The sequence below is a fragment of the Vanellus vanellus genome, assembly GCF_965231255.1.
Source record: "Vanellus vanellus genome assembly, chromosome: 6".
NCBI lineage: Eukaryota > Metazoa > Chordata > Aves > Charadriiformes > Charadriidae > Vanellus > Vanellus vanellus.
In genome coordinates this window covers 62,471,661-62,484,631 of record NC_138911.1, presented here as the reverse complement: position 1 = coordinate 62,484,631, position 12,971 = coordinate 62,471,661, and the positions used below count along the sequence as shown (strand labels likewise).

Below are 12,971 nucleotides of genomic sequence, written 5' to 3'. Positions count from 1 at the left end.
CCACCTAAGCGGAATGCCCTCAAGCAACCTAGTAACAATTGGGCCCATGATTATTTCTATGCACTGAAAAAGTCTCCTCTCAGTTCTGTTTACTTTTTGTCTTAACACCTTTGCCAACCCTCTGCTTTCTACACATATTGTAACTCCAGTATAATTTACTATTGCCTGCTAGGCTGCTCCTTTCCAACCAGTTAATTACGTAGTGCCATCACACCGACAACCTGCATCTCCAATCAGGGCATAGGCAACAGCACCCACCACAGTTAGGTCCTTCTAATGTCACTAATCCACATGTCGAAGTTTTTCCTCCATGCAGCTACGTGATACAGATGTAACCATACATCAGATACACCGCATCCCTTTTATTCAAAAGGGCTTCTTACCCACATAGTCCTTGCAATACTTACACAAAGTGACAAAAACCATCTTGCAAATCTTTCTAATGAAAAGAAGGAAGGAAAGATGATATCCACAGCAAAGAACAAGTTTCTACAAGCTTTAAGACCTGTTCTATGCTATGTGGCAGCATACGTGATTCTTGCCCTCAAAATGAATTTCATTACACATTCATGTCTTGTAACAACTTAAATTGGCTCAATGCTTCAATACCACTGCTGGAACCAAAAAACCCGCTTAAGGACCTATATTTGGACACTGAATTGACACTACCCAGCGTGCACAATTAAATTGTGCTTGAAGTTATAAATATCTGAATTCAGCTACAGTTGTGTGTTGTTTCCTGGAATACCCTGTCCTTACAGAAGAGAATCTAAGCAGTTTTAAAATAACTGCTGTATTTTTCTCTAGCTAAGAGTGAAGCGCAGCTGTTCCATCAAGCTTCTGTCTGCAGCAGATTAACTCCCTAAAAGTGAGCTGAGAGATAGTACTGCTGGCACTTCACCTCGACCAGCAGTGCTTAGAATCACTATCAGACCACAAAGAACAAATCACATCTGAACAGTACTAAAGTGTCTGTTCGATGCATAATCAATGCCAAGGACTTCCAGGCTGCAGCTAGCAACCGCAGAGCAAACTAGTGCGAACAAGGAAAACATAACAGTAAGGAGAACTGCAGTGGTATTTGCATGCCTTTTCTTAACCTTTCTGGAACACGTGGGAATATTGATAACAGGTAATGTGCTTGCTGCTAAATGATATCATGCACCTTGTACAATTCTGAAAGACACCAGACAGCTCATTTCAAAAGAGGACTGAGTTCATGGTAGTAGGGAGGGAAAAAAGAAGTTTGGACTGGCACTCCAGCTCTGTGAGAGCATGCTGGACTTTTTCACACACAGATAGTACACCTGCCTGCTTTCTGCTCTAGGTGTGGAGTGACATCAGCTAGTTGTATATAAAAAAAATAACACGTCATTACTGGAAATAATGAATCAGCATTACTATCATTCATCCCATATGTAGCCACATGAAGTTTGAGAAAAATTGAGCTCCTTTTTATATAAGGTAGATGTTGGTAACCATTGCACTAAGTTGTAGCAGTGCACAGATTTACTGCAGTATAAGCGATAAGCAGAGCACCTCCAGTGTTTTTCTTAACAGGTCAAAGAAAAAACTTTCCCAATGAAATTATCACAGACCTGCCCCATAGCAGGTGCTAAAGATTAGGGGATTTTTTTTGCCAGGGAACCCTTACTGAAGAGATCACAGCCCTCAAGCCCAGTTACGATTACACTTCAAGCTACTGTAATTTTAGTATCCTTGAAAACACCCATAGCAGACCAAGCACTTAGCGTTTCTAACTCCCGAAAGAATACTATTTTGACAGTTCAGAAAGGAACTTCTGACAACATTTAAGTGCTATGTGTATTGTAAAAAAAAAGAACTTAAGAAGCTGCTTCTATGAATGCTTGACAAGTGATGTAATTGAGGGCTTAACAGTTGGAAAGCCTTCCAAACCCACTTGCCTTAAGCCCACTCCCTACTTAGTGGTTAAAATGCTGACTATTTTAGAAAGTGTGACTAGAAGTTTCAGGTGAAATACCGGCAGTTTCTGGTGCTTTTATTCTAGACCTGGAAAGTGAAGGAGCAGGTTCCTCCAAGCCCCTTTTTCTCTTCTGGCATTCATAGTTGGCAACTCGAGCCCTTAGAGTCTCCTCCATGTTTACTCAAACTACTGACACTTTTCAAAAAAGTTTGAAATGAGAAAGCTTTTAACGCAGGCATTTACTGGACTGTCAGGTCCAAGAAAGATGCAGCAATAGTAACTATTACTTGGCTTCACTCCTGAGCTTTCAAATGTTTGATAAAATAATAACCAAAATGTATACAGACCACAAGGCACTGTAAACTGCCTTGTCAGAAACTGTAAACTGTAAACTGCTTGTCAGAAATTTTAATCCTCACAATTCAGAATAACTATGGTAGAACTCCTTGGTAGCACATTTATTTTGTATGTTTGCAGGTGAAAAAACAGAAAAAAGCATAAATATTTTGAACATTTGTTTTAGTACACTCATTACAGAGTAAATGCATTGCATTCTCCAGTCCCAAAACACATCCAGAATCACCACACCGCTTTCCGAACAAAGCCCTCTTCTCTGTTGTAAGGGAGAAAGCTTGAACAGCATCTTTCCACAAGAGAACTGCCTCAAGTATACTAATGCAGTTAACGTGCCTGCTGAAAATGTCATTGACATATCTGTCTAACTCCCAGGCAGGCTATACATCAAAACCAAAAGTAGGGCTGACCAGTCTCTACAACCAATATTCCAAAGTGTTCAGATAAGGGACTACAACCATTTCTATAGTCCCCCTACAAACCACTCCAATGTTCTTATTTCTAACTACCTGCATCCCTATTTTCCTGGGGCTATCTCATTCCTGCACAGCCATCATAGATAATCCACTTGCCTCAGATTCCAGCAGTTTGGACTTTCAGCAGTCCCAGGCCTCTGGAGACCCATCACTTTTCAATCTCATTTTAGACTTGCATGGCTTCCTATACCACAGCAAGGAGGCACAGCTCAAGAAGCCGCTTTAAGGTCTGCTGCCACAGCCAGAGCCCCGTCTTCTTCACCAGGAACACTGCCATTTCTTCCTCTGCAGTAAAGGACCATGAGCTGGACATTGCATTAACCAGCAAACCACATCTGAAACACTTGCAAGATGAAATTTATACCCATCAGCCCAGAATGAAAATTTGTCGCTATGTAATATAATCTCAAGAACAAGGGAAAAAGCAGCAGCACGACTCCTGATGAAAGTGGCTGGTACTGTTAATACTCTGCTTCCCAGTTCTTGTAGCCGAGTTTTCTGTTTCCACAAATAGAATCACTATCTACTAGTCTGGCAAATTTCTAGATAGAGAGATGACTTCCACTCTGACCAATTCTTCCTTACAGAATACAAAGGACAGAGCTGAACACAAACACCGTAACTGCTATCATGGAGAAGCCGCTCCTGACATCTTGCTGGAGGTGATATTGGTACATGTCTCTCCACCAAAAAAAAAAAAAGCATTCTGGGAGCAGCAGTACTTCCCAAAACTAGACTGCTCATGTCCTATGCCTCAGGCCAACTTGTCGCATACTGTCAGGGTAGGAGTCTGCAGAAATGTGCTCAAACCAGCTTTTTGTTATTAATCTGATCTGGCATTTCTGAGTTTTCTAGAAAAGATAAAGTTGTATCCTTGCAGAAGGTAAAATGTTCCTCAAAGTTGCACAGAATTTTGCTTTCTTTGAGTACAACAGTAAACCCCTGGTAAAACAAATTAAAGCTGCATCACTACACTAACTTCTCACTTTCAAAGCAGGCATACACTGTACCTTTAAGACTGTGACCTCCATTTACTACAGTCTGCAAAGTTTTTGGCTGTTCATATCATTATATGAAACTCTGCACTATATCTCCAAACCACTTGCAGAGACCAACTACAAGACACCACAAAATGAAGGGAGCAGTTCTAGCACTAGACCATCGTTTCACTTTAGTCTTTTAAATGCTCAAACTCAAAGTGCAATGGGACAGTTTTTTTTATATTCAGGCATCTATTCAGAGATTTAATAAGACAGAGAAACAGGCTGTACAAGCCAGGCATCCTACAGTGACAGAAGGAAATCACAACATTATTTGTCATTGTCTTGAAAGCAGGAATTCTATTTTTTTAATGGAGCATTGAGAAATGCAAAAAATTGTAGTTTCATGAACCCGTATAGAGCTCACTATTATTCCCAAGCATCAGCTGGGAACAAAGTGAGAAATAACTGCTTGAACGCTGACTTTTAGAAAAAGGGACAGAGAACAGATACCAATCTGAATCTGACAACCACATGAAAACCCAACAGTCAATTTCTGCAGCTCTAAGCTTTACCGTTCTATCAGTTCTTCACTGTATCAGCACACAAAGCCTCTCAAATTGGTCTGACAACACCCATTTTACTTGCTTCTGACTGACAGAATCAGGTGCAGCATACTCCAGAGGGAATGGATGCTTCTCTATTTTAAGGAGAGTTAATATATTAATATGCTATCAATGCAACTCTGCTTAGCAAAGTGGAAGATTAAATGTTGTTGCTGGTCATCCAAAGCAGACAGCCATTTTCCCTTCTTCACCAGCCAACCCTTGCTACTTTCTGCAAGTCTAAAAACACTATGCCAGCACACAAAGTTCATCGTGGAAAGAAATTCATCCATGCACAGCTAAGCTTCCAGCTGAGACCCACTTTATTTGGAGAAGGCAGCTTCCAAAGAAAAGATTATCCAGTTGCAAGATCATAGATCCATATATGACAGCCTCCAAACATTAAGACACGCCAGGAATATCCAAACCCAGGCATTATTACCCACCACACTGAGCAGCAGTAGTTATAAAAGTGCTGCAGAGCTTAGCAATGGAATACCACAAAACCACTGTTGAAACGTATTGGTACCATCAAGTTCCTGAATCCCAGCAGCTCCAGTCACGCCACCTGGAAGCCCACAGACCAACGAGATGCCACAGCCTGTACAAGGCAATGGAGCACTGACTCAGAAGGTTGTGGGCCTATTTTGAAAAGTCAGTTTTGTTTATGTAAAAAACCCTAAAACCTGGACAAATGGGTCACAGGTTTTTAGATACACACAAGTATCTACGTCCTAGAGTAACATGTTCAACAAAAAAAAACCCTCAAGCCTATGCAGATGCATTAAAGACATGCTTTTGTATCAAGGGTTCAGTTGGAAGAACTTAATAAATGAACCTGTAAATAGGTGCAGGGCATCAGCAAAGACTGGAAGATCTGAACATTTTATCACTGGTTTTGAAGATTAAGCGTCCCAGCTTCATGAACACTGATATCAACCTCTATTCTGTTCCATCAATACTCAATGGAAGAACCATTTTGACAGACACTGAAACACTGCCTATACAAGTATTAAAAATATAACAAAATCACCCATATGCCTAAACAGAACACTTTCACTTTTAGGTAAAAGTTTCAAAGCGATAAATCATAGTCTGCTGTATTTATAAAAAAAAAAAAAAAAAAAAGCAGCATCAAATGCTCCCACAAATCTTATATAGCTTCTCGGAACCAGAGATTTGATGCAAGAGAGTAACTCGGTATTTGCTAACTTAGACATCTGTTCTTGGTTTCACAGAATACGCTCTCATGGCCTACTACTTTCACTTCTTCTAAGAGCATGCAATTGAAAACTGAAGGATGAAAAGAAAGCTATTCTGCTGCTACTCCATCATTTTTAAGAACTGTAAAGAGGTGAGACTTTCAATAATCACTTCCTCCAAGCTCAGGTGTCATGGTTTGTGCTGGACTGGCCACTGAAATAAATGACAGATGCTCTCCCCAACTTCTCCCTTCTCTCTTCAGGGAAAGAATAATGAGAGAAAAAGAGACCTATGAGTTTAAAAGAAACTAAACTACTTTAATTATCAATAATAAAAAGAAAATATATCAAAAAATAAAATAATGAGATATATAGGGAACCAGTGTCAAGCTCCAAGGATGACAATCACATCACTGGCAGGCTCTGGGAAAGTCCCAGACTGGACCCAGCAACAGACAGGAACTGGATTCTGGAACGCACAGATCAGGATCAAAGGCAGATGAACAGAGTCCTCCTCGGACACCAGCCATTGAAGAGAAAGGGCTGACCCTTTGACCCCTTAGCTTTTATACTGAGCATGATTCAGATGGCAGGGAATACTCCATTGGTCAGTTTTGGGTCACCTGTCCTGTCTGCTCCTCCCCATTGGTGTGACCCCTCTACATTTTTCCGCTTCCGACCCTCCAATGGGGCATATAACAAAGTTAGACGGCCTTAGGTGTTACAGCAGTAAGTCTAAGCAGAAGCCTCTCTGCATATCATTCCTTAGTATTAATGATAAACATCAGGCCTTATCTTTCCTAGAAGCTGACACTGTCTGAAAAATAAGCCATTAATTTCAAGTTAGACAAGACTTAGCTGAAAAGTAAAATTACTCAACAGAAAATTAGTTCTGTTTTACCTCAAACCAGGACATCCCTATGTGCAGGACGTTAAGCAAAGGTGACACAGGCAGCTTGCAAACAAGATGCTCCTGACAAAACTCAAAGAAACAAAAGAGGTGGAAGTAGGGCCAGGTGACCCAGGAGGAAGTAAAACACTGCAGGGACGGGATCAGGAAAGCCAAAGCCCACTTGGAGTAGACTCTGGCAAGGGACAGGAAGCGTAAGACAACAGTAAGAACAGCTACTACAGGTGCATCAGCAGCTAAAGAAAGGTAAGACTAGGCAAGGTGTGAGCCTACTGCTGAATGCGGTAGGGGACTTGCTGACAAAGGACACAGAAAAAAGACTTCAGTACTCTATGCCTTCTATTCTGGTAAGACCTGCCTTCAAGAATTCCAGGCCCTGAGGTCTGGTATAAGGAAGACTTATCCTCAGGGCAAGAGGATCAGGAAAAGAAACAATTAAAACAAATAATAAAAAAAAAATCTCACAGAATCTCACATTGGAAGGAACTGCTGGAGGTTGACTTGTCCAACCCCCCTGTACAAGCAGGGCCACCTGGAGCCAGCTGCCCAGGACCATGTCCAGATGGCTTTTGAGTATCTCAAAGAGCAGAGACTCAGTTACCAGCCAGTGCTCAGTTACCTTCACAGTAAAAAAAAGTGTTTCCTGATGTTCAGAGGGAACCTCCTCTGTTTCAGTTTTTGCCCATTGCTTCTTGTCCTGTCACTGGGCACCACTGAGAAGCTCTGTGTTCTCTGCACCCTCCCTTCAGGTATTTATACACACTGAGGAGATCCTGCTGAGCCTTCTTTTCTCTAGGCTGAACAGTCCCAGCTCCCTCAGCCTTTCTTCATATGAGGAAAGTCCCTTAATCATCTTAGTGGCCCTCCACTGGACTCTCTCCAGTAGTTTCATCTCTCTTGTACTACGGAGCCCAGAACTGCACACAATACTCCAGATGTGGCCTCACCAGTACTGAGTGGGGGGAAGCTGTTGAAGCAAATAAGCTTGGAAGCCATTCCCAAACTTATGAAGGGCAAAGTCATTGGGAATAGTCAGCACGGATTTATGAAAGAGAAGTCATACCTGACCCAACTTGTAACCTTGATGGGAGAGCAGTGGATATCATTCATCTCTACTTTAGTAAGGCTTTTGACACTGTCTACTATCACATCCTCATAGATAAGCTGATGAAGTACCAACTAGATAAGCGGACAGTGAGGTGGACTGAAAATTGGCTGCGCTGCTGGGTTCAAAAGGTTGTGATGAATAGCACAAAGTCCAACTGCAAGCCAGTCACAATAGTGTACCCCAGTGAATAAAACTGGGACCAACACCGTTTACCATCTCCAGTGATGACCTGGACAATGCAAAAGTTCTTAAATCCAAAAGCTCCTTCTCTCAGTACTTGAAGTTATTATGTGGCTACATCTATAAACTTTGTCATCAAGTAAAGATAACCAAATGGCTCCAAGAGTGGCCACAAAGACAATTAATCCAACTCCCCAGAAGGACTGGCAGGAGCAGGAAACAGCCTGCACCTGATGCTTGGTTGCCACTATGCCCTTGACACAAAGCACCTCATATTCCCTTAAATTATCATCAATATGGGCACACTGAGCAAGACCCAGCATATGGGAGGTACTGGACCATTAGCACAGGTTCTATGGAAGCGGAATACCACATTCTCTCCTCACTCCACTAAAACAATACTCTGTGAAGAGTTTGAGTGCCAGTGCTGTAAAGCATCAAAGACAAAGGAAGATTCTGCTATTTCTATTAACTACTTGCTAAGAAATATGGGTAGCATTTGCAATGTAAGACATAGTTTTATCAAGAGTTGCAGGATTCCATCACTGTATTTCACATCCTAAAGTATATACAAATATATAAAAAGCAAAACCTAAAAACTGATCCACAGGCAAAAGGCTAGAATCAGACTGCTAACACCAGAGCCCAAGAGATGGGCTGCCCTCCTTTCAGTGCAGGTTGCTCACGTTCCTAACAGAAACAACTGAAACATAACTCATCAGAACTGATACAGTTTACAGTCCATCTTCAGCTACAAAGATAATTTTGGCCTACATTAAAACACTGTCTGAAAACCATGGTGGTTCAAGCACTGCTGTTTGGACACTTCCAGGACAGGTCAGCCAATTCCTTCAGATATTGGGAACACATCCAAGAATAAAATAAACAGGAAGTAGATATTAATCTGTCATACTTTAATATTTAACAGCCTTTAACTTTGGGCGCAAAAAATCCTTCTGAAAAGTAAAAGAAAACTCAAATTAGAAGTTATATTCTATTTTGATTCTTAAGAGGATATTAGCAGCTACAGTCTCAGAAACATACCTTTTGCTTTATCTCTGCCTTATGTGGCCAGCTTCAGAGCATGTAAACACCTGTTTGCACGTACTCACTGGAGATAAAACTGATCTCAAGCACGGTCATTCACATCTCAGCATGCTTCAGCCCAGGCTAGAAAGACAGGTGGAATCTTCCCTGCAGCTGACCGGTCTGCTGCTCTAGCCTGGTAACAGATTCCAGAATTGCAATGCAAGACTTAGGTGCTAATTCTTCCTTACTTCAAAGAAATAAAAAGCATTAGCAGACTTGCTGAACAGTATGAGAACTGGTAAAGGACAGACAAGGATAGACACAGCAAATGGAATAATCATTTGGTGGAAGAGATGCAGGCAAGAACCAATGTAGGGCAGAGCTGCTAAAAACAAAAAAAGGGAGCAAAGAAGGTTACAGCAGAGGAAGGGCAAGAGCAAGAAAGCGGCGCAATCTTAAAACACTCTTGAGCACTGAACTTGCTTTTTAATTACTGCAACACAAGCCTCTTCAAAGTCTAGCTCCAAATACACAAGACTAAAGCCAGACAATAACAATGGAGTATTTTTATGGTATGATGAAGAACTCCTAGAGTACTTTATTTAGACATGAGAGGTCCTTTCTCCTATTTTACGCTTAGTAATCTTAGTTAAAACATTATTAAACATCTAAAACCAGGCCGAGGAAGCTGAAGTGTCTCTAATAAGTTAGCTGTCAAAGGATGGTCAGAATTAAATTAATAATCCCCTGTCTGCTATAAAAAGCTGTACCATCACAGGTTTGCCAACACTAGCACAAGTCTAAAGCATCTGGACAAGAGAGAAAATTGAACCACTGCCGTATACACTGCATGCATCTACCCTGCAGAGAACAAATATCATTAATGCCATTTTGGTTTTAGGTTAAGGAAAGAATGATGGTACATAAATATTTGATACTGGGAAGAAGTCACTCTGCAGAACAGTATCAAAAGTTACTAAAATCAGCTAAATGTTTATTTAATGCACTTACAAAAAACACCAACTCCAACAAATTGAGCTAATTGTTGGGAAGCAACTTAAAAAGACATTTAGTCTTATAATTAGATTCAATGAGAATACATCTTGACAATATTCTGACTTGGAACGTTCAAGATACTCCTAGGTCAACTGAAAAAAAACAAAAGTATGTACGTCAGTTTGACATTTATTCTCCCCACTCCCCCATTGCAGTTGAACCTAGTTAGATGCTAAATACAACACTGCCTCATAAATTAAATATAAACTTCTGGTAAGAAATTATTAATTTGAAGGTAACACAAAATGGTAAAGGACATAGAAAAATGGCTACATCCAAGACATCCAAGACAACCCAAAGAAAAGTATGTATTTCATAATTACTATTACTTTAATCAGCTGTTAATTCTTAAATATTAATAACTACAGGATTGTCCCCGCATCCCCCTGCCTTCCATTAAAGCTTTCTTAGGCAGAAAGAGTGCTTCTTACTATAAACACCTCACTGATCTTCTAGGGAAGACAGCTTACTAGCTGCCCCACAGGAAACAAGTCTTTCTTAATGATTAATAACCCCTTTGCCTCTCTTTTGAACCAGCTCCTCAGACAACTATTTGGTCAGAAAAGAAAAAATATTTACTCTTTGAAGAAAAGAAACAATAAATGGACTATTAAATACTTTGCCAACCTACTTTTGTATTTCATTTCTTTGCTTGAGTTTTTAGCTCCTCCTGAAGACTCCCACAGACTTTTTTCCCCCAAATTCCTTTTGAGCATAATGAAAAGCAACCTAATGCACTGTTTTCACTTGCATGTTTCTAAATATGTTCTTCCTTTAGAAAATATTAACCTCACTTTATAAATTATAACTCTTAACTGAGAATTAAGCAAGTCACACAGATTTCAGTCACCAGCACAGAGCTAACACAACAGCGCAGGCCTCCGAAACCCCTTGATGCTTAAACCACGGGCATTGTGATATTTCCTTTAACACACACTGAATGCTCTGACATTCCGGTAGCAAAGATACAGATCCCCCAAGATCTCCAAACTGCCACTTTCTTTCAAAGAGCAACCACTAAAATACTCATTTGCTGAAAACTACCCAGTACGTCAGTTTAACTGTATAATCAACACAACTATGATAAAGCATGTAATACTTTAGATACAGCAGATATACCTAAGTTCATTATACTTATTACAATAAAAATATCATTAAGATGTAAACCTTTCTATGCAGAGATGTGACTTATTTTTAAATTATGTACAATATTGAAATTAGAAGTTTATTTCAAGCCTCAGATCTGACTTCAGTGTACAGATCAGGCCATCTCTAACTGTAACATAGAGATTACAAATGATTTCAGGGCTTGTGGCATTTCTTCCCCCAAGACTCTAAGTCTATTTCTAGGCACACCATGCCACGGAAGTATTTTCAACCGTACTTCAACATATACTTCAATCCAGCTTGCTAAACATAACTGAAAGCTCTATTAAAGCACAAGCTGGCATGCTTGAACCTCTACCATATTAAATTACTTAACTGCACAAAAATATCTGGAAACACCCCCGCCTTTGGCCCATCACGCCATTTGCTCCAACAACTTGTACACTAGCTTACTATTTTATACCAGGAACCAGATACTGGACATGCAGAATGCTACAGCTGTTTACTCACCTACAAAATACTAGGTTTCACTTTATAGTTACACAAACTCAAAACAAGTGAAAGCAGAAAACACTCCTGAGACATTAAGCTAACATCAGTAGCAATATTCACAGAACACAGCTGTCACCTGAGGAGACAAGTGCTTACATTACATGCTCTTAGAAGGGAGAAAGACAATTTGCTTTCAACTTTCTCATGAGCAAGCTCAGGTTCCAAGGACAAATCCATCCAAGTCTCCATCAAGCTTGGAAGAAGACCAACGTTGAACTAAGCTGTGAGGGACAACTTCCAAAAGGAAGAACTAAGTGAATTGCCACTTCAATTCAAAATTTGGGAAGTTGCTAAGAATTAAGACAAATGTAAAGCGTAGCCTCATCTTAAGCAACTCTAAGCAAGTGTTGCTGGGTAAGAAGAATTACGAGGAAGGGTTCATGAAGAAGTTCATTAAGAGAGTTTATGAAGAAGTTCGGTCTCAGAAGCTGCTGTAATAACAGGGGCAGGCTGAAACACCTAGGCTTTTTCAGGAGTAACACCCCTGTAGATAAGCAGTTTCAATGATTTACTCTAATTTTAAAACCCACCCTTTTTCCTCCAAAGGTTTAATCTCTTTACTAAAGCAGGTTTCAGACTGGGTGAGAAAAGGAAAGAAACCAGCACACTCTTTTCCTGCCCGAGAAGGGCTCTGAGGAGCCACATACCAGCAGAAATGCTCCTTGAGCCAGCCCCTGAGCGCTGGAGGTACGGGAGGCTCCCTGGAAAGCTGAGGAAGTAGGAGTAGGGAGTATTCAAAATGTGTCACGCATAAAAAAAAAAAAAAAAAAAAAAAAAAGGAATTACATCACGGGGAAAGCAGTTTTTAAGCCGTTTGTTTTACTCCGGTTTCTGATCAGCCTCTCGGAGGGGGCGGGGGGAAGGGACAAGGCAGACGAGCGTGAAGACGCGAATGTCACCCCCTCGCTCACTCGGCCCCCGGGAGGGGGGCGGAGGGGCGTGGCGCGTGGGCGCCCCGCGCGTGGGGTAACGGCCGCCAGGAGGGGGGCAGCGAGGCCTGGACCCGCGGAGCGCTCCCGGGGGCGGCGGGGAAAGGGGGTATCCGGAAAGAGCGGCGCCTCCCGCGGAAAGGGAGGCGGCGAGGCCAGCGACGGCGCTGCGAGGCCCCCGGGAGGGCTGAAGGGAAAGGCCCGGGCCCCACTGGGGCTGAGGGAAGGGGGGGATTGAGGGGGGGCCTGGCCGAGGAGCAACCGGTTCAGGCGGGAGAGGGGGCCACGGGAGAGGCCCGGCCTTACCTCCCGTGCGGCGGCAGCTCCTGCCTCGCCTGCTGGGAGCGGCGCGGAGCCCGATCCCCTCGCACCGGACGCCGCTGCCCGCGGGTGGGGGGGGGAGGCGACGGCCGAGCTCGCCTCAGCCCCGCACTCCCGGCCGGGCCCCACCCCCTCTCTCATCCCGTCGCTGCCATTGGTCCAGCCAGAAGGCCCCACCCCCTCCAGGCCCCGTGGCGGCCAATCCCCAGCGACCACC

The 12,971-nt window shown here is 42.3% G+C and overlaps 1 protein-coding gene across 4 annotated transcripts in view; it reads right to left on the bottom strand.

Moving 5' to 3' along the window:
- Positions 1-12,811, bottom strand: part of SETD3 (SET domain containing 3, actin N3(tau)-histidine methyltransferase) — a 61,331-nt gene extending 48,520 nt beyond the window's left edge. For 2 of the 4 annotated variants that reach the window (XM_082485577.1, XM_082485580.1), the window contains exon 1: positions 8,805-9,120. The gene's annotated coding sequence lies outside the window, so the exon portion shown is untranslated. Of the gene's footprint in view, positions 1-8,804; positions 9,121-12,739 lie in introns of those variants that run through there. The other 2 variants (XM_082485578.1, XM_082485579.1) reach the window with 2 other exon arrangements.
- Positions 12,812-12,971: the final 160 nt, after the last annotated feature.